This window comes from Acomys minous (genome assembly GCF_964271855.1).
Source record: "Acomys minous genome assembly, chromosome: 10".
Lineage (NCBI taxonomy): Eukaryota > Metazoa > Chordata > Mammalia > Rodentia > Muridae > Acomys > Acomys minous.
Window position 1 is genome coordinate 86,346,133 of NC_140491.1, and position 21,240 is coordinate 86,367,372.

At 44.8% G+C, this 21,240-nt stretch overlaps 1 protein-coding gene across 19 annotated transcripts in view; it reads left to right on the plus strand.

The window, feature by feature from the left end:
- The window catches only part of LYPD6B (LY6/PLAUR domain containing 6B), a 165,396-nt gene that overhangs the window by 15,119 nt on the left and 129,037 nt on the right, over positions 1-21,240 (plus strand). For 8 of the 19 annotated variants that reach the window (XM_084800028.1, XM_084800023.1, XM_084800032.1 and 5 more), the window contains one exon: positions 2,128-2,198. The exons of the other annotated variants lie outside the window; for them this stretch is intronic. The gene's annotated coding sequence lies outside the window, so the exon portion shown is untranslated. The remainder of the gene's footprint in view (positions 1-2,127; positions 2,199-21,240) is intronic. 19 annotated transcript variants of the gene reach the window in all.

The following is a 21,240-nucleotide window of genomic DNA, read 5'->3' on the forward strand; positions in this document are numbered from 1 at the left end:
AAGTTGTGAGGGAACCAGAGGGCTTGGGAAGATGCTCAGATGCTTGCCTGGGACGGAGTGGGGTGGGGTGGGGGATGCGGAGGAGCTGTGGGGGGAGGGAAAGGGGCGGGCCTGGGGGCAGCGGTGAAAGGGGCGGAGCCTGGGAGGCAGCAGCGGTAGGGCAGGTGACAGGATGGAATGAACAGGGGCCAGGCTGTGCTGAGTCTTGAATTTTGTACCAATTACTGTGCTAATATGCTGGCCAATTTGGATTTTATCCCATGCTTGTGGAAATCCACAGAAAAGTTGTAAGCAGGGTGGCCTCTGAGGCTTCCGAGACTGTTGTTCAGCATGGACGTTATGAGAAAAGGCTTTGAGTTTTGGTGACCTACTGGTGTTTGAATCCTGTCTTGACATCCTTCCACTTGTGGGCAGATTATTCCGCTGTGTCTCTGTGGCCTCCTCTTTAAAGCAGAGCTTAATAATCCCATTGTTATGAGGAATAACTAAGTACATTCATCAAATGCTCTCACCTGCAACGGCTTATTAAAGCCTTGCCTTCTTCCACTAGTGAAAACCTAGAGCCAATCTGCTGAGTACCGCTCCATGTAGCAGATTAGTGGCTGAAGCCATTTGACAAAAGGCTCGGGAAGGAGTGGGGGCCACTTAGGGTCACTAATGAGGGCCACAGGCAGTGCTCATCGCCTCCTGCATCTGCTGCTGTGTAGATTTTAAGAGGAGACTCCTCAAAGGGATAAAGTCACCGCCTACCTAGGGTGAGCCAGAACCCAGCCTGGCTTCATTTGAGGGCTTTCTTTCTTTTTTGAAAATATATTTTTTTCCCCATACAATATATTCTGATCACAGTTTTCCCTCCCCTGTCTCCTCTTAGATCTTTCCCCACCTCCAGACACAACAGGTCTGACACACAAGTAAACTCACAGGGATGGTGACAGCATGCACAGGGCCCACACAAAGGTTCTAGCCAGACAGAGTCCCAGCCCTGAGGGGGGAAGTGCGCGTGCGCATGAGCTCCCATCCCTAACCGTGGCGCTAACTTCCTATTTGATATAGGCTTGGAAAAGACAGAATAGTTTTCTCCAATTGAGTCTCACTGGGTATATTAGCCAAGCTAACAGGGGAGACTTCATTCCCAGCAGTATGTGGCCAACTCCAAATGGAACTCAGCGGTATTTCTGTAGACGTTTTTGTCTCAGATTGATTTGTTCGGGCATTTTCTGTTTACTACTCTGTTGCTTGTATATTATGCATTCAGACTTTGTGTTTGTGTGTTTGTATGGGGTGAGTGTTTCTTGTGCTCTCTCTTTTTACTCCGGTAGGTTTTGTTGATGTTGTTGTTTTGCCTGTTTGTTTTCTAAAGAGAGAGAAAGAAGGCGTGGAGTTGGCTGGGTTCGTCAGATTGCCTTATGAGCCTTGCTGTGCTGGTTCCTATTGATTACCTCACAGGATCTGGCAGACAAGCCTCTGGGCGTCCTTGTAAGGGACTGTCTAGATTTCGTAACTCTCTGACCGTGCCTGTGAGGGATTATCTTGATCCCTGTAACTGAGATGGAAAGACACACCATGACAGTGGGTAAACCACCGCTCCCTGGGCTTGGGGCATGGACCGCTTTCAAAGGGGAACTCTGAGTGTGAGCTGTCTGTGTGGTTTTCTGACATCCTATGCGAAGTGAGCAGCTTTCTCAAGCACCTGCTGCTGGGGCTTCCATGCCACGAGGGACTGCGCCCTTGAGACACGAGACAAAAACAAACAGTTTCTCCTTCAGGTTGCTTTTGTCACGGTGTTATATCACAGCATCCGGAAAAGGAGCCCGGATCTGTGCTAAGATGTTCTTTTCTGCTTCTGTCTATGGTAGAAAGTGCCCGCTTTAATGAAAAATATGATAGTGCGATTGGTTCTAGATCCTATGGAATGGGCTAGATGGCAGCCTCCAGTCAAAACTAAATGAGCCGGGGTGCTTCTGCAGGAGCCGTCCTCGTACTCTTGCAGGCTTTTGGGATACAGTAGATTCTTGAGCATGACTGCAGTGAGTGTGAGCTGCTACCATAAGACTGTGTTTAGATTTAGTTTTAGTAAAGTGTGTGCTTGTGAGGCGCTGCAATTTGGGTGTGGTTTGTTTCCTAAAGGTTCATGTTGGAAGATGTCCCCAGTGTATTGAGAAGTGGCAGCACCTTTATGGAGTGGAGCCCAGTGGAGGGTGAGTAGGTCACTTGGCATTGCCTTTGAAGGGAAAAATTAGGACTCAGGTAGTCTTCATAGGAGAGGACTGGGTTGTGCTTGTTTTCTCCTGCATCTGGACTGACCTCCCTCCCTCCCTCCCTCCCTCCCTCCCTCCCTTCTTTCCTTCCTTCCTTTTTGGCTATGTTGCAACATAGCCAGGAGTCCCTTGCAGGATGCTGGTACCATGTAATCTGGACTTGCCAGCCACCAGCATTGTAGGCAAAATTTGTTGTCTTTTTCAGCTTCATGTATCTTTGTAACAGTAACACAAATGCACAGAATTACAGATACTCTTTTGGATGCATCTTTCCCAGGGCAGTTGAAGGAATCGCATTGTTCTTTGCATGTGCTTTCAGCTCACTGGGAACACCGGGAAGTTGGTCTGACTCTTCAGTTGACACTCCTAGGCAAATGCTGGAGTAGAGGGCAGGGCGGGATAGTTGGGTAGCATTTACTACTCTACCTCTCAGATTCCCTGGTCTCCTCAGGGACTGGGATGGGGGTGGAACAGTGATGGGATGCATCAAGGAGGCTTCCTCTCTTGTCTTCCCTGGCCTCCCTGTATTGCCTAACAAATGGATCTCTTGTCCATGGAAGAGAAAGAGGGACAGAGAGGCAGGATGTTCTCTTGGGCTTTACTTTTCTCTTTTATGGGATTTAAGCAACCATACACCAGATTTCTTCAATTTTATTCACTTACTAGATTAAAAAATTAAGCAATCTGTAGGGTTTCGAGGAAGAAAAGGGTATGCATTCTAGAGTTGGCTAACAAGAACAACATGTACATAAGAACAAATGTGTAATGCGGTTGGCTTGGCACAGATAACTGCAGCACTGGTGGGGTTTGTCCATTGAGGAGGAAATCAAAGACATGGACCACAGGGCTGAGGCAACATCAAATCCTTCCTTTTCCACACAAAAAGCAACAGGAAAACGAACTCAGAAAGTTTAGTTTCTAATAACAAGTGTGTACTTCAAAAGTGATGGCTTTTTTTTTTTCTTAAAGTGGTTGCTTCTAAAAGGCACAATTCAAAATCGTCGCTGCAAGACTAGACATGCTGAAATCTTAATGGTGCAATGCTGTTTTGATGAGTAAAAAATAGGGTTGGATAATGACGAATGCAAATGAAAAGAAAGATCGTCATGTCTTGGGCTTTGGGGTGTGAACTGATGGCAAGAACAGGACCATGTTACTCGGTGGTTTTCAGATGGAAGTTCTCAGTGCTCTGTGTACTTCTGCCCCCTAAACTTCACTTGCAGTTGAAATAGTAGACTAGTTGGCCTGTAGTCAGCCTCCCCACCTGCCCACCTCTGCAAAGAGGTAGCTGTGAGCTCACTTCTTCTCCCATCTCTTCTTCCCTCTCACTCTCTCCTCCTTCTCCCAAATGGACATAGCTCTTGCTTCCAAGACCTTTGGATTTTAATGTCAATAGAGAATTGAAGACATGTGCAAATATACAGAGTACAGATCATGGAGTCATTTCTAATAGCTCTAGAGGGGAAACAAAGGTTCTAAATCTTGACCATATTAAACAATGGCGTCTTCTACTCTTTTGTTTTTGTTTATATATATTTCAAGACAAGGGGTGTTATTTCCAGATGTTTCAGACTAAGAATAACATTACCACCCAAGAAGCAATAACCCTGCCCATGAAATAAGCAGAAAAGTCAAACAGTAGGCTGTGACTCAGCTACCAGGTACTTACCAACCCTGCAATTACATTCTCACAGCCGTCTGTGAATTGTTGCTAGGTGACTTCCTGCAGGAGTGACTTGATGATAATAGGATTTGTTCACAATTTCTTAGGAAATGACTTAAAAATAATGTGTATGTTTGTTTCAATATAGTTTTAAAAACTTTAATTAAAATAAGTTGAAGTAATTCCCAAACTATTTTTAGGTCAAATATACCAAAGTTTTCCAAGTAAGATAATAAGTAAGAGGTATTACTTAATTAATGATTCAGACAGAGTAAGTGTCAGTGTAGACCCCAGCAAACATACTGTGCCCCAGAGAGGTGAACATCACAAAGCAAACTGTGGAAGAAGGAACAGAGTCTGTGCATGGGTAGCTGTGTTTATACTTGAAAGCAAAAGAAGTCATTCACTCGAAAAAGAAAATATTTTAATATTTCAAATCTAAAACTTGCACCCACGAAGAAGCAAGAGACTGGGGAAATTTACATTAAGTTTGTAATGCACACATTTTTAAATTTATCTCCTACTGAAACGTATAAAAAAAGAGCTGGTGTCCTAATAAGGTGAGTGTGAAAAATAATAGCTACCACTTAGTGCAGATTTTTCTATGGCCATGTGGATTTGCAGAACCTGATTATAGTGATTGTTCGGTATTCAGAATGTGTTGTAACCAACACAACCCATGTCTCTAACAGTTAGTTCTGTGGCAGAGTTTTACATGGTTTCAGAGTGCTTATTGGTGAGAGAGTACAGCCCTAGGTTCACTAAGTTTTAAACAGCAAACTAAGTTTTCATGCTGGATGCCAGGGTTAGGCAAATCAAAGAGATTTTTCCCCCTCGCACTTCATCTGCTTACGTAGCCAGAGTCCGTCGTTAGAGCTATGCTTATAAACAGATGTTTAACAAAACGGAGCAATTTACCAAGAAGCCTGGGAGACTGCTTTTACACACTGCTCTAGAGGAGACATGTGCCATTGAAACCTGCTTGAGCAGGAGAGGAAATATCATTTGAGGTCCCATGCTTTTCGAAACATGTCATTGGAATCTTTAAAGGCCTTACTAAAAGAGACACATTAAATACCATCCCAGAGCATCTCCAGGCTTAGCGTGACTGTGGTATTATGCTGGAGCGCTTTGTCAAGCACGCCCATCCCTTATCTTGCTTTTATAGCAGAGGAAATAAAGGCACTAGAGACCTGTCTTTGAGGTCACACAACAAGTTAACAGCAGGTAAACACTAGAACCGGCAGCTCCTGAATTCCCACTGTGTGTAATTAGTTCACCACAGGCCGGAAATGGCAGCACTGGGAATAAATGACAGGTGTGGTGTTTGGAGACCTGGTGGTTGGTGGGAATTCTCTGTAGTCTTCTGAATGGTTAATTAACTCAGTGTCTCTTTGAAGGTCTCACTGTACAGAACGGGGAAGCCTCACAGCCCTGTACTCCTTCCTTAGGCTAAACGAAAACACTGCGTTTACCCCAAGGTATTTGGCGGGCTTGCTGGCTGATGATACTGGGCGTGGGCCTGAGTAATTTTAAAAAAGCACTTCAGTCACTTTCTGAGGCTTCCTGGAGTTTCTCACTGTGGTTTTTTTGTTGCTTTTTCCTAAAGGATCTCAGTGTGCCTGAGAGGGGGTGAGGTTGGGTGTGAAGGGCAGGGGCTGCTGACCTGTTTACCATACTCTCTGCTTCTGCCACTCCAGTGTTGGTCAGCACATAATCTGCCTATAGTGCGGATGTTTGCCTTTGTCTTCTTCTGTAGGTACCAAGTTTGTGGACATTGGTCCGCAGACATCTGACAGATCCTTGCAGGAAACAGTGTAGTGCTTGGCAATAACGGCCAAGAACTGGCCTATGCTTATGAATCATTCCAGGGAGGGCAGGGCGCTCTGCCAAGTTAGGGGCAAAGGCTAGGGCCATCCCATGTTCTGAAAGCCCATTAATCCTAGAATCATGCTTATCTGAATTCCACTGACCCCCTTGTTAGGACTAAGTGGGAGAACACAGAGGCATGACCCGGGCTACTTTTTGCTGTATCAAACCTGTCTGGAGGGGAGGTGGGGGGGCGGAGGGCATTACAGTCTGTAGATTGGCAGCATCAGTACCACCTGGGAGCTTGGAAACCCAGGTCACAGCTATCTTCACCTGCATCTCCATGCAGTTTCTAGATAGTTCTAAGCACATTTCAATTTGGGAATCACTCTGGTACAATTGCTGCTTCTTTAACTGGGTAAAAACTTCTGGCCATCAGCGAAAACTTTACCCTGATCCTGCTTTTTATTTATATACCATAAACCTTAATAACTATTTTAGTCCCATCACATTTCAGTAATTAAAATGTTTCAAATTTGTTTTCTTATGATAAATTAAGAAATTTTCATTATAAAAGCCCTGAAGACATATAAAAATGAAAAGTAAAAACAATTCATCCCTCCATGGATTCTAAAAGAATATCTTCTTTTCTGTGCATAATTTTGAAAAATAATGTGTTTTTGTTGTTGTTGTTGTTGTTATTTTCCTGATTGTGGCGTTCTGTGTGGTTACTGCAGCAAAATAAAGCGATGGGGAAAAGTGTGAGGAAGTTTGAGACAGAGATTTGCTAATTTAAGCGACATGGTTTTATGTTACAAAGCAGCTTTTCACAGGCCAGCTTGCTTTCCTTTGGTTTCAGGAAACCTCTTCAGATACCCCTTTGTCTCGGAAGACCATCGTTTCTCTTATTTTATTTTGTATAAAAAGCGTTCTGGCATAACCATTATACTCATTGATGTCTGAAACAGCTGTTTTTTATGGTTAGATTTATGACTTCACTTTCATCTTTGTGCAATTGAAAAAAAAAATCAATCGGCTACTCACCAGAGTGGCATATCTTGTGTCCAGCTAAATCAGTTTGGGCCAGAAACTTCCTGGACTATGGATGACTTTTGCTTTTGGAGGAAACATGGCCTGATCATTCTGTAACTTGCTGCTGGCCTAACCCCTGGAGGGGAGAGGGTGTGCATGCTAGGACAACCTCAGGCCAACTGCTCTGAACATTCTAGATGATCATGCAACCTCACTGTGAAGAAGCAAAACTTGCTAGCTGGGCTTCTTTGTTTATACTGGGAAAATGAAAGGTAGACATTTTTTTTTCTCCATGTGTCTACTACCTTTAAGGCATGAGACCTTTAACCTCTTCAGAGTAAGTGGCTTTTCTGTTTAGTCAGGGAAGAAAGGTCTGGTATGGTTTTCCCTGCAGGTTCTTCTCCCTGTTTTGTTGCAGAATGCATCACCACACTAGACAGTGCAGAATGTGTTATGACACGTGAAGAATTGGGACCATCCTGTCTAGTGGACCAGACTGCTAAATTCTAGGTGTCTCAAGAGTAATGCTCAGACGTGGTGCTCAGAGCTCACCTCAGAAACCCAGGCAACCAGCAAGCGTTTCCAAATAGTCACTCTTTCAGAGGATGTTAAAAGAGATTTCAACGTATTTTTAAAAATCCCAAGATATAACTATGATCATGTTCTCCACTCTGTCTTGTCTCATGCAGCACTTATAATTTCTTCTCAAAACCCTTCCTCACTGTTCGTTCCCTGAAGTTTTGGGAACTTCTCCGCAAGTGGGTTATTATACAGAACACTTTAGCCTCTACGACTTCTTTTAATTTTCTGATAGCGTCCCAGGAGAGCAAGGGAGCGACCCAGCAAAAAAAGATTTGTCCATTTTGTGGGTAGATAGTGGGAGTGGCCTTGGGCAAGCTCAGCAGGAAGGACTGTGGCTAATGAGTCATTAATAATAGCATCGTTTTTTGTTACACAAACTCCAGGCCGTGCCCTGTGGTCCACACCTGTCATCTCCGTGACAGACTGTGTAGATAGTAAGTCGAGTCCCTGCCTTAGAGTTGTTCAGGGACATTTGTTAATGGAGAACTGTTTACACCAAATATGGAGCTGGGTTAATCAGGGCTGAGTAGAATTAATGGAGAACAACGGATCTTGCGGTAGCGTCCCAGTCCAGGCTGTGATGCAGATCTTGGCTGATAGTGTCATATGTTAAGAAGCCATCTGGGCAGGGAGCACGTAAGCTCTGTATATTGCATGAGCCAGACTGGCTCTGAAAGTTACCAAAGATTTTGAGGCTTTGTCATGTTTTTAAAAGTGGCCATGTGGTGGACTTCAATATTCCAGTGTCCAGCGGCTGCCGGGTATCCTTTTTGGCCAAGCTGCCATCTTTGTAGAGTGCGTAGCTGCCTGTGGAGCATAGTTGCTTTGCTCTTGTCACACCCACTCCCAGCTCTCTGGAGATTTATAGTCCAAGCACGAACAGTTTGTATTTGTATTCAAAGAAGCTTAGGATTTTACCCCCAGGCAAATGTGTTTAACTTGATATATAACTTTTTTTTTATCCCCCAAAGTTTCCCCCACCCACCCAAATTGCTCTTTTGAAGTGTGGGTGTGTAAATTCTTGTTGGGGGGGCGCAGGAGAACCATTGGGGTTTGGAATAAATGGAAATTTGTAAACGGGTGGCTTTCCCATGCCTGAGAGCGAGGCTCCGTGTGACCTAAACTTGCATACTTCTTGCTTCTTTCCTCCTCCATTGTAGGCTCCACCTCCTTCGTGTTCCGACCTGCTGCCCGTGGTCTGCTGCAGGACCTCAGTACAGACGTTTCTTCTGCCTGGAAGGCACTTGTCCACTTCTGTACGATTATTCCTTCTCCTTCAGGCCCAAACAGTGGCCCCCTGCTGAGGCTGGCCATGGCTGGCCATCTGTGTCATCAGCCCTTCCTTGTGGGCCTCCCACATTCTACATACAGCCTGCTGTTTCTTGCTCTTTCCACCCCCCCTCTTTTCCTTGGAATTATCAATGTCAAATAATATGTTATATTAGTTGTCACGATAACTAGGTCCTCTCTCATGCTTGTACTCATCCAATATACTCTTCCTAAGGGCATGGTAGACTTTAGATTTTTACCCCCAGTCAGATTCTAGTGTGTAAAGCATCACACTCACTCACTGGGTACACAGAGGGGGAGAAGACGTGGCACTTGCTGGCTTCCATCCGCCATCGCTGACCCCCACAGCTTAGACACAGAATGAACTGGCCGTGAGCGCATTCACTATACACAATGGGCTGTGAATCCAAGGTGAGTTTTGAGGCCCCACCCCCCCATCCCCCAACCCCCCATCCCCCAACCCCACCCCTGCCATCCCCTACCAGTCTACAGGCAGGCCTCCCTCTTAGTCTTGACAGGAAGTAAGCCCTCTGTTGGTCGCTTGGATTAGAGTTTAGAAGTACATCAGTGACTCCATCAGCAGCTCCCCCCTGTATATACGTTTCTAGTCTTCCGTACATTTCCGGGAAGTAAACAGGTAGTGACAGATGCAGCCTGTGGATTTCTGCGAGGTAATGACAGGGTGTATTTGCTGTGGGAGAGGCAAGTGGAATCCCCGGCACTCAAGTTCCATTACATTTTGTCCAGGCGTTAAAGGTGTATGACTTACTTATCGCCGAGTCCCACACCCAGCATTAGCCCCACTGCTAGGTGAGGGGCTCGAGAGGAGAGGGATTCCTGTGTGGCCCTGTAAACAGTGATAAGATGGTAGGATGTGAAGCTCGGCTTGGCAGGGTCTGCCTGGGATCTTGCTGAGTCCACAGGAATACTTAATTAACTGTGCAAACATTCTATTCAAGATAAGACTATAACAGTTGCCTTGGGGAAAATTCTTTGAGTCAATATTTGTTTGATCTTTTATATAGTATTTTGGCTCTGGTATTTGTGCTGTGGCACAGTTCCTATTATAAATGCTATTTTTCAAGGATTTGCTGTGTTTGCACACCAGGTCAGCCCTGGTACAGGCAAGGCTGGGAATCACTGTTTAAAGAGAGGTTCTAGGCGTTTCGAACTGGATCTTAAAAGGTGGACTTTTGTTTTGTTTTGTTTTGTTTTAAGCAATTGGCAAGCAATTACTAAAAATCCGCATTACAAGCCTAAGTTCAGTCTCTAATATTATCACCATCCTCACCAAAAAGACAGATAAGTAAAATAAAATAAATATGTACCAAGAAAAAGTTCTGTAGTGAATACTCTTGGGATTTCCAAAATACAGGCTAAGATCTCTGTCTGCTCTGGGCTTGCTTGCATTCTGGCTGCAGAAATACAGCTGGAGTCAGTATATGCAATACACAATATACATCCCAAATAATTACCTGTGGGTGTAGCTTGTTGGGCATGGCTTGTAAGAAGTGCTGAGTCACTGGCCCAGGGCTTTTCTGAGAGTGAATTATCACATTTAATTCTCTTGGCAGCCCAGTGAGGTGGGTTTGATAGTTGGTGTGAACTTTACCAGGGACAATAGCACGGAAGTCTGGAGAAAAGGGAGCGGGGGAGGGGACCAAAGAAATAGGAAACCAGAAGAAAAAACGTCAGGTCTCAATGTCTGTTCCTGGTCTGGAAGCGATGGCAGCGATGAAATGGCAAGAGGGAAAAATGGCCAAACATTTGCTCTGCTTGAGACGTCTCTGGCTTTCCTGCTATCAGCCCAGGTCTTTTGCTGGTCCCACCAACAAAACACACAAGTGGAAAACACAAAACAGCACCGTGATGTCACACATGCTATGAAAACAGCAGAAAAAAGGTGCTGGGGTGGTGGTGACGGAGATGGGACTTGCAATGATAAATCGGCAGGAGCTGCCAGACATTTGCGTGAAGGTTGCGGGAGGAAGTGCTGCATGGAAGGAAGAGCCTTCCTGGGAGAAGGAATAGCAAGTGCTGGACACCCTGGAATGGCAAGGAAAAGAATTGGCCAGAGGGCTAGAAAGTAGTGAATGGTGAAGCAAGGGCATCTTCGGGGGTCATGAACGCTCATTGCTGTTGGTTTTTGCGGTGACGATAAAGTAGGGTGACAGGGGTTTTGCCTTAACTTTTTTTTTTTTTTAAAACCCTGTGCTTTATAGCTCCTCCTGCCCTCTACCGGCTGGCGGGTCCAGCTTAGTGTGTCAGTTCTTGACCCACTGTTGGTGTGGGCACAGATGTAACAGCAGCTGCAGAGCTATCCCCTGGCAGGTGAGACACTAGCTCAAGTGTGGGAGGAAGCAGGCACATCACCCTACTTCCCACCCTGAGCATTTTCTTGGCCTATACTCCTAGGTTTCTCCTTCAGTTTTCTGCATGGCACTGCATACGGGTCCTACTGGAGCTGGATCTGCAGCCTCATTGGCTGGATGCTGGGTCCGCCTTGTTCTTGCTGTCCTCTTGTCCAGGTCCCACTGTGTGGTCCAGATATCGTTGAGGTTTGGACCATTCCCGCAGCTGTGGAGGCCCTTGTGATGGATACAAGTTAGGAAGGTCCAGCGTGTGGTTTGAGGCCTCCACTGCTCTGCTCCGATATTGGTCACCATGTACCCACCGCTGCTGTGTCTCTGTGGACAGTGGCTTTGCAAGCCGCAGTGGTACGATGGGCTGTGCTTTTGTCGATACACGTGCTGGACTCCTGTCAAAACCTGTTGGGCAGCAAGATGCAGCTTGCAGCTTCCTTGGAGCCTGGATTTGCCTGATTCTGATCCTGTCCTGTAAGCCTGGGATGCTGGTCCTCTTTAGGGATAAGCCGACAGAGATGGTGAGGAGAAGGACAGGATGACAATGGTGCACATACAGAGGGACAACGCAACTCAAGGATCGGGGGACAGGAAGCTTCAACACACAGGGCTCTACTGACTCCTTGATGGCCGGATATATGATCAGAGACCAGATAACGGTTTAAAGGTCTAAGGAAGAATATTAATTACGCAGTTGCGAATGCAAAGAGTGCTTTCAGAGAGACCCTGAGCCAAGCCATAAGCAAGAAATGTGAAAAAGAATGTGAGGCAGTGAGGACCTGTGAGTGCACAGTGAAGGTTAGGGTTAACTTACCCAGGTTCAGGTTAGAGGCGAGCTAATATTTACTAGTAGGGTCAACCGCCAGGTCACATCTCTGAGCTCTCTCTCCTCCCTCCTCTCCCTCTTCCTCCTCTCTTTTGGTTTCAGATTTTCGCTGTTGTTCCTTCTATGTGGCTCTAAAGCACCATCTCTCACGTCGTTGTTTGAGCAGTGATAGCACAAACAGGCTGGATTCTCAGAGTCACAGAGCAGAGTCTGGGAGCGAGTTTTCTCGCTGCATTTCTTCCTGTTTTCAGCCACAGGAACTTGACTTAGAGGGGGTACGTGGAGACTTTCCCACTGGGCTATAGTTAGGGTAAGCTCTCTGAGCCCTTAGCCCAAGAGAGGAGTCATAGGGCTGAAGAAATGTTATAGTGAGAACAGAATACGATCCCGGAAGGCAGCTAGGTGAAGATGTGTCCCCTTAGCTAGCCTATATAAGGTCTCCCTGTACCTATTGCCTCCTTTCCTGACAAGGAGATGAATTTGAGTTAACATTTACTGAGCTTCCAGAGTCTTCTGTGGAATTTCTTTAACATGCTAAAATACAATTTACTTCCTGACTAGGTAACTCACATGTGTGGTTCAGTATTGAAAAGCAGAGAAAGGAGAATAGAGTGAAACACAAACAAACAAACAATAAAACCAGTCCTCCTATCGCTTCTGCACCACTTGGTGAGTTTCCTTCTTTAAGGCAAACCACGTTCCCATGTTAACACATGAGGCATTGTGTTCAGGCAGGGATAGTAACTGCAAGGGGAAAAGCAAACCTTCTTTTCATTGCAGGACTACCTGCAGATTCCATACCCACAGTTTCCCCTAACTGGGAAATATTTGAAGAAAATGACACCTGTACAGAACACGTACGTGTCATGGTCCCCTAAGCAATGCAGCATAATGACTATTGACATAGCCCTGGCATAGCATTAAGTATTGTAAATAATGTAGACATTAAGGAAAGGACATGGGGAGTAGGGCTTTGGGGCTCAGGCCTGCCATCTCAGGTCCTTGGAAGCTGAGGCAGAAGCTTGCGCGTTCAAGGCCTGTCTGGGCTACAGAGTGAGTCCAAGGCCAGCCTCAACCATTTAGTGGGACCCTGTACTACAATTACAGAAGGGCTTAGCCTGTGTTACCAGTCCCACATTAGAACAATCACATAGTACGTTCAATAAGAGGAAAAGAGAATGAAGATAAGTGTTGGCTCCATGCAGATTGACACCACTCCACCCAAGGGATTGGGATACCTAGGGACTTGGGTACATCTGAGCGAGTCTAGGAGCCAACACCCCTCATATCCTGAGGTGGAATAACTTGATTTTATAAGTCAGAGTGAGTCGGACAATCATTTGCCGAACCTCTCTGATCATAATCCAAGTTATAAGGTCCCTAGATGGCATAGAATACATGCTTGCAACCTAGTCTGGCGCTTGCATACCAGGGCAGTGCTTGCATCCCCTAAGCAGGAGATGAGGCAGGGAATTAGGTCTCACTCGACCTCAGGAGTAGGAATTAGTCACGTTTACCTGGAGTGAAGCAAGGGAGAGATTGTCCTGAAAGGAGACCTTTGCTGCCCCCATTCCTTATCACAGGGCTTATGGGCCCTAAGCCCCATAGTTGTGACCTTTCTTGGTTGCATGCCTATAATTGGACTTTATTTATTTCTTTTTTCAAAGAGTGTCATCTTTAGCTGCTCAGGCTAGCCTTGAACTTGGGGCCTTCTTGCCTCAGACTCCTGTACACTGTGGTTATAGGTGGGCACCACAGTGCCCAGGTCTGGGTTCAGGTCTGGGTTCCAATTTGGACTCTTCTTCTCCCTCTCTTCATTTCCTAAATTTGTCTGAAATCTTTGGCTGTTCCTGATGCTTCCTTAGGGCTTAGTGCCGGTTCTGACTGAGAACGATAAATAAATGTTAGTAGGAAAATGTCAAAGCAGCTGGTTGGGTTGCCTTTACCATATATGTATGTACACACACACACACACACACACACACACACACACACACACATACACACACTCACACACGTCAAAGCTGTGGGAAAAATAAGACTCTTACCTGTTTTGTGCAAATGAAACACTCCTCTGTAGAAGGGATTTTCATAGAGACAACTTCAATTCAATGTGAGTTTTTCCAGGAACTTGTGGATCATTCTAGAACAAAAACAAAGTGTGCCCCACAAAATGAAGGTTATAAAATTAATCACAGGTCTATTTAGGTATTTTGAGGAGCAGGAGGCATATAGTTAAATGAGTCCTAAGTCACGGAAATGTTCATATTCCGAAAAAGCAGGCAAGGAAAATAAAAGTGACTGACATATTTTGAAAAGCAGTGTTAATACAACCTAGTGCGTCAGGATGTCAGGACAGGTTTAGTGGGTGAATAAAAATAAACAGAAGCAAAAGAAAATAAAAATCAAACCCCCAACAGTGAGACTGTGTAATACAGCTGCTGCTTAGTGTGCTGTTATCCCGAAACAAGCCAGGCTCATCCGGGAAGTGGGGGTAGGGGAGTGGGGAGTGGGTGAGGGGTGAAGGGAAGAGGGAGGAGGGATGGGGGATGGCAGATGACCTCCACTGAGAAAGAGCCTCCACCAGGTTGGTCTGCAGGCAACTCTGTAGGAGGACATTGTTTGGATGTATGATTGATGTGGGAGGGAACAGCCCACCCCCCTAGACACATGGTCCTGGGTTGTATTAGAGAGCAAGCTGGGCAAGCCAGTGAGCAGCATCCCACCGCAGTCTCTGTATCCAGTTCCTGCTTTGAGTTTCTGCCCTGGCATCCCTCAGTGAGGGACTGTGCTTTATCACAGCAACAGAAATTGAGCTTGAGGCCTTGGAAGGTGAGCCCAGCTCTGCTGCTGGGGCAGGGAGATGAGGGAGGCAAGCATGGTTTAGAATAAGCAAAGCCCTGGAGAAGAATCCAAGATGAGTGGCAGAATGGCTTCTTCGTTTGACAAGTGAAATGTCAGGCTTTAACACCCAAACCGAACGTGAGCCCTCTGACGGCGTCATTATTAAAACTTTAAAATGATTTGTCTACCTGAACAATCACACCCAGAGTAAATTTAATGCCACAAATCTGTTTTTAAGGAAATGCTTGACATACAGATGACAATTTGGTATAAATGTGTTATTTTTAGTGTAATACCTATTAATCCCAGCACTCAGAAGCGGGCAGGTCTCTGTGAGTTTGAGGTCAGCCTGGTCTACAAAGTGAGTCCAGTGATACAAAGTGATGGCCAGGACTGTTATGCAGAAAAACACTGGTGTTTGAACAACAAACAAACAAACAAACAAACACCCAACCAAAAACCCCCCACAAAAAACAAAAAATAAAAAAGAAATGTAATACATAATGCATAATAAATAATTGAAAGTAAGATAGTATCTAACGAGAGAGAATCGATATGTGAATCCTAGTGTATCCATACAATGGGCTGTTTTATAGCTAAAATGCTATTTAGATGTGAGGCAGAATGAAAGTTGTGTGGGAAAATGACAGGAAGGAAACATTAGCAACTGTTGTAAATGTATAAGAAGATTAAAAAAAGATTTTATTTCTATTTTTATGTCTTCGTGTGATTATACTAACAAGGATGCCTATAGAGGTCAAAAGAGGCATCGGATGCCCTGGATCTGAAGCTACAGATGGTAGTGAGCTACATGAAAAGGGGGTGTTGTGAATTCAACCTGGGTCCTCAAAGCACACTTAACCACTGAGCCATCTTTCCAGGCCATGTAAGAAGATCAAACAAACAAACAAACAAACAAACAAAAACCACCATCAACAAAACCCACTCTGGATCTAATAGTGAGATATAACAAAGATATACTGCTTTAAAAAGTAGAATAAGTAAATAAATACAGAAACAAACCTGGAATTGAGAGTGGGTTAAAAGCGTTGTTATCTTTATTCAGTAGTAGGTGCTATCTTGAGTACTTTGAGTCTAAGATGTTCAAGGCGTTTTGGTAAGTTCTTTAGCTGGATAGTGTCTGGGCAATGATGTGCAGTTACTAGAGTTGATTCTGTGGCAGGAACCAAGAACAAACTGTGTGAAGTGAACCATTGCTAACCCAAAGTATGGATGGCTTGCAGCCTCCGCCTTAACCCAGTGTTTTCCACCATGCTAGTCATTTGCAGTGATGACCAGTTACCTGCTGACCACAGACACTTAGTGACCCTGTCTAGGAAGGAAAATGCCACAGGTGGTGGCTCGCGTGACATTCTAGGAAGTCCCTTGCAAAAATGTGCCCATAAAATGAGCCACCCTTTTCATATCTTTATAAAAAGGCTCTGCAAAGCAGCAAGACTTCCACCCTTCAGTGTCTAGGAAAGCTAAGAGAGCTACCTGCACATAGTGGGTCTACTCTGAAGACGTGGTCTCCTTGTACTTAGAACTTTTAGCCGTTTTACCTTTTGGTCTAACACCGCCCTCATTTCTCTATCCCTCTCTCCAGGGAATTCAAACTCCAGGATTTCCCTGTCCTGTTGCCACAGCTTCTCAAACGCTGGGATTCTGGGTGTGTATCCCGACTACAGTTGTCTTTTTCTTAAGACAATGTGGCTTTTAGAAAGGACAATATTTTTTAATCTTGTTTTTTAAAACAATTTGATGGGAATGGCTTTGAAGAATTGCATCCTTCCTTTTAAAAATGTGGTTTATTACTGAAAAGTAAGGGACCATATGAACGCATGCTGTCATCATTGTCTTGGCACTTTACTCTGAGATGGGACCTTGCTATGTTGCCCAGGGTGGCCTTGAACTCCTAAATTCAAGTGATCCTCTTGCAGTATGGGACTTCTATGTCCTATGCCAGACATAGGACCCCTTGTCTGGCTTAATTGTCCTCTGTTTCTGAACCGCAGTGAAAAAATGCATACCATTAACATAGTGTTTAAGCCCTTTCTTGGACAGCATCATTTTAATAGACAGATTTCAGATTTAATAATGTAAACAGCCAAGTTCTCACATTGTCCAGTCACGCTGGTACCCGTTCTTCCAGTTTGTCAGTAGGCTGAAGGTGATTCTGTATGACCAAGAAAGAAGGCGTATTGGGATGACAGTAAGACCTGATGGTGGGTGGCTTTAGCCTAAGACCTACTGCTGCTTCCCAAAGGACAGACCTGGGAAGAGGGTATTTCTGTGTTGTTGGATTCTCAGCAGGATTCACATGAGGAATGTGACAACCAACATTGCTAGTTTGTCTGGTGGGCTAAAGATGTCAGGTCACAGCGTCTCACCACAGGCCAGCTGAGGGTCCCTGGACTGAGGGAATCCAATTTGCAATGGTGATGGTATTTCTGATGTCATCTTCTATCCTTACCTACTCCAGGAAGGTGCCATGGCCCCAGGAAGGGGTCCCTGTGTCTGGCTACAGTGGAATCATCATTTGGCTTGCCTATTGCTTTCTTCCATATTCACAATGGATAATCCATAATCCTCATTGTCTTTGAGAATTTGGAGGGCATAATCCCTTCCTGTAAACTGGTGCTTGAAAAATGAGCCTTAAGCTGGGGGTAATGAGTGCTCCCCAGTGATCACTTCTTGGCTTCTTGGCTTCCACACAGCATAAAGGGAGCTTCTATTCAGCTCACTAAGGTGAGCCCAAGCCCAGTTATGGGTACTGGTTTCAAAGATAGTCGCAGAGGTATGACTAATTTCAAAGCTTGGAAGAATAAATAGAAACTTCTAATACTACTGTTCCAGAATTTAACCTGTTTTGTCTGTCTGACTTTAGAGCCAGGGTCTCACTGTGTAGTTCAGGCTGGTCTTGAAGTCACAGCTTCCTGCCTTAGCCTCCCCAGTGCTGGGATGACAGGTGTGTGCCAGCACACCAGCTATGGAAGCACCTCCGAACTGCACCCTGTGAGCTAGGCTGTAAAGCCTGTGAGAGCGGAGTTAAGCTATAAAGCCCATGAGAGCAGCTAGTACTTGTTCCACACTGGCCAACCTTTTAGTACCCAGCACGCATGGACATTCTATTAGTGTCTTAAATGAGTGCATTTGCATTTTGTAGAATTTGACTCTAGCCGCATAGTTCCAGCTAATATTAAATCCAATTTAAATATTACAGACATTTAATGCAATTTGGACTTGAGCCATAGTGGGCATCTACCAGAGTTCAAGTCATAAAACCCACCCTAATGGAGCTTGCTTTCAGAGACTTGATTTTTTTTTAATTTTTTTATTTTCCTGTGGCTGCATTCGAAGCTCACTACAGAGTGTATGGTTTTTTGCTGGACTGACATTTTTGGAAGACAGCATAGATTCACTCTGTGTTAAAGTTCAAAAATGGCTGTGAACTACCAGGCTCCCTAGAAGTCTCATTACTTATTAAAATGCCATTTCCAGTCACCTTCCCCAACCCTGAATGCCTTTCCCCACCAGTAACTACATTCTTTTTTTTTTTTTTAAAGCAGATTCAGATATTTGGAAACTAATTCATTCCCACAGTGGGAATCACCCACCGGAAGCTGTATGGCATTGTTTAGATTTGTGAGGTTAGAAGGCACCTTCAGGAAGGTGCTTTTGTTCCCACCGTTGGCTGTAAGAGAGGCCATTCCACACAGAGGACTCCCGTCGGAGTCCCCAGGCTTGTGGACTCTGTCATTTCTTTTATGCTTTACTTCTTCCAGTTTTCTGCAGCGCAGTCTCTCTTGCTTCCTAACTCCTATACTCGGCTGCGGTGTGCAGTTCCAGGTGGCTGGTTTTGTTCCGTGCTTGTTTCTTAGTCTCTTAAGCAAGAGTGGCACTGCTCTGATAGTCACCCCCCAGCTGTGACTGTGAAGGTGTTGGCTCAATAGAACCACCATAGTATTAATGGCAAAGGGTCCAATGGGGGTCGGGGGTAGGTGTGGGAGGGCACACGCGCACACATAGCAGAAATGCTCTGAGGGAAAACTGAAAGCCAGAGCACAGCTGGCTTTGTTCCTCTGTCCCCTCTGTGCCCCTTTCTCCTGCTTTTGGTACTTCCTTGGTTTGTGACAGCGTAACTCTCAGTCTTCCTCTGATGTTCTTCTCCCTGTGGGCATGTCTGTACCCAAATGTACCCTTCTCAAGAGGACACCAGCTAGGTGGATGAGACCCCACCCTTCTCCCGAATGAGCTCATCTTACCTAATTATATCCGCAGTGAGCCTGTTTCCCAACAAAGGCCAGATTCTGAAACTTAAGGCTTGAAATGAGCGGTTAGATTTGGGTGAGGTATGTGGGTGAGACCATGACAACGCCATTCAGGGCAAGTAACATCTACTGAGGAAGTCAGACAGCACTGGGAGGTGTGGGGAGACAGGCTGCGCTACCCCTCCCAGGCTCTCTTCTTGCTTTTAGCAATCTGATACAGAGGCTGGAGAGCGGGGTCCGCAGTTAAGAGTGCTGCACTGGCACCAGGCACGACACGTACACACAGGCAACATACTCATACACATTTATTTAAAAAAAGAGTCTAAGAAAAAAAACAAACAAACTGCTATTACAAACAAAACAGGTCTTGGTACGAAATCTTGCTTTGTGTCACGAAGTTTTCTCTCTCGGTTCGTGTGGCTGTGTACAAAGGTGACTAGAGCTGGCTTGGGCTGTGAACAGATGAAGCCACAGGTGGCTTTGTGGAGGCCTCTCTTGTTTATTGGCTTTTTTGAGATTCCCAGATAGAAGACATAATAGAAGATCAAAGGCCTCTGTAATTACTTCCCTCCCAGCAAGTCTTGCTAATGCCTGCAGAGTTATTTGTCAGCTGTTGCTGGGACTGTGTCTAATTTCACTTTACATATAGACTTAGATGTTGCCTCCAAATTGCCTTGAGCTCTTCTCTGTCTTTACGTTGATGATTTTTATGTAACACCACCATTGCTGGGGCTGCTTCAGATGCTTAGGAGGAGAGCTCTTGGTGCAAGGTGTTATTCTGTATTCACACTTTTATATAAATCTTCTGTCGAAGTGTAGCATGCTTACAGAAAGAGCGCGGTTTGAAAGGTATTCCTGTCGAGAGATAGATCCTTACCGATGACCCCTCTGTCATGCCCCATCTTGGTCACTGTCCTTCTCCACTATTGGAATTTTATGTGCATATATAAACAGGCAACTGTTTGTGTAGCATCCTAGCTGGAGACACGTGGCCCGCTCCTCTTTGCAGTAACTGTTCTGCATATTACCCTACTGTGCCTTCTGTTCCCACCATGGGCACTCTGCTCTCAGCACCCCTAGAATCCAAGCGAGGGACCTGGTGTGCGCACTGGCTTTGTCATCTGACAGCAGGAGCATCTGTTTCATGTTGCAGTGCTCAGCCTCTACAGAGGCACAGCCAGTGCAGCCAGGCATTGATTCTCCAATAGGCTGTTTCCATACCCAGCACACATCCATAAGTGAGTTTTGAAATAAAAAAGAGAGTAAATGTACCAGCACAAGTGGCTGATGATTCCATACTAGCACTGAAGGATATATGTGTGTGTGTGTGTATATATATATATATATATATATATATATATATATATATATATATATATATACATACATACATACACATATATATGATTATATACCTAGGGATTATATAAAATATTTAAAAGGTTATACATCCATAAATATTTTAAAATGATGATGTATTAGCATTATATGGAATGTATATTAATATATGTAAAGCTTAAAGGTTTGAATCTCTCCAGCCCAGACTGTCCTAGTGCATACTAAAACCATATGCATATATGTGTGTGTATATATATATATATATATATATATATATATATATATATATATGTATTTGTGTATGTATATGTGTGTGTGTGTATATATATATATATATATATATATATATTTGTGTATATATATGTGTGTGTGTGTGTGTGTGTGTGTGTGTGATCTACCTTCTTTGAGAACGGAGCTGTCAGTGGCCTGAAGCTCATCTGTGAGCACAGACTGTATGGCCAGTTAGGCCCAAGGATCTTCTCTCTGCTCCCCAGCACCAGGATTACAAGTGTGGGCCATGTTCCTGGTATTTGTATGTGACGTGTATACACACACACACACACACACACACACACACACACACACACACACACGTAGGCAAAGAACTCATTTAAAAAGCCTAAAAACTCAAACAAACCACAATTCCTAAGCAAAACCAAACAAAAGTGCTGGGGATCAAGTTTAGGCCCTTGTGCTTACAAAGTGAGCACTTTACCAATTGGACCATTTCCCTAGCTCCCATAATAAGAAAAAAAAAAATCACATTCCTTTGCTTTCCTCCAGTCCCAATGATTGGAAACCTAGCCTTGCCGTGCTAACTGAGCGGTGCCCCTTGAGCTACGTCCTGAGCCCTGGGATGCACTTTCAGCGCCTGGCTTCCTTTAGTTGACATTGTTAGGGTTCATTCATGTTGTTGCCTATAGTGACAGCTCATTTGTTCTAATTTCTGTATGATATTCCAGGA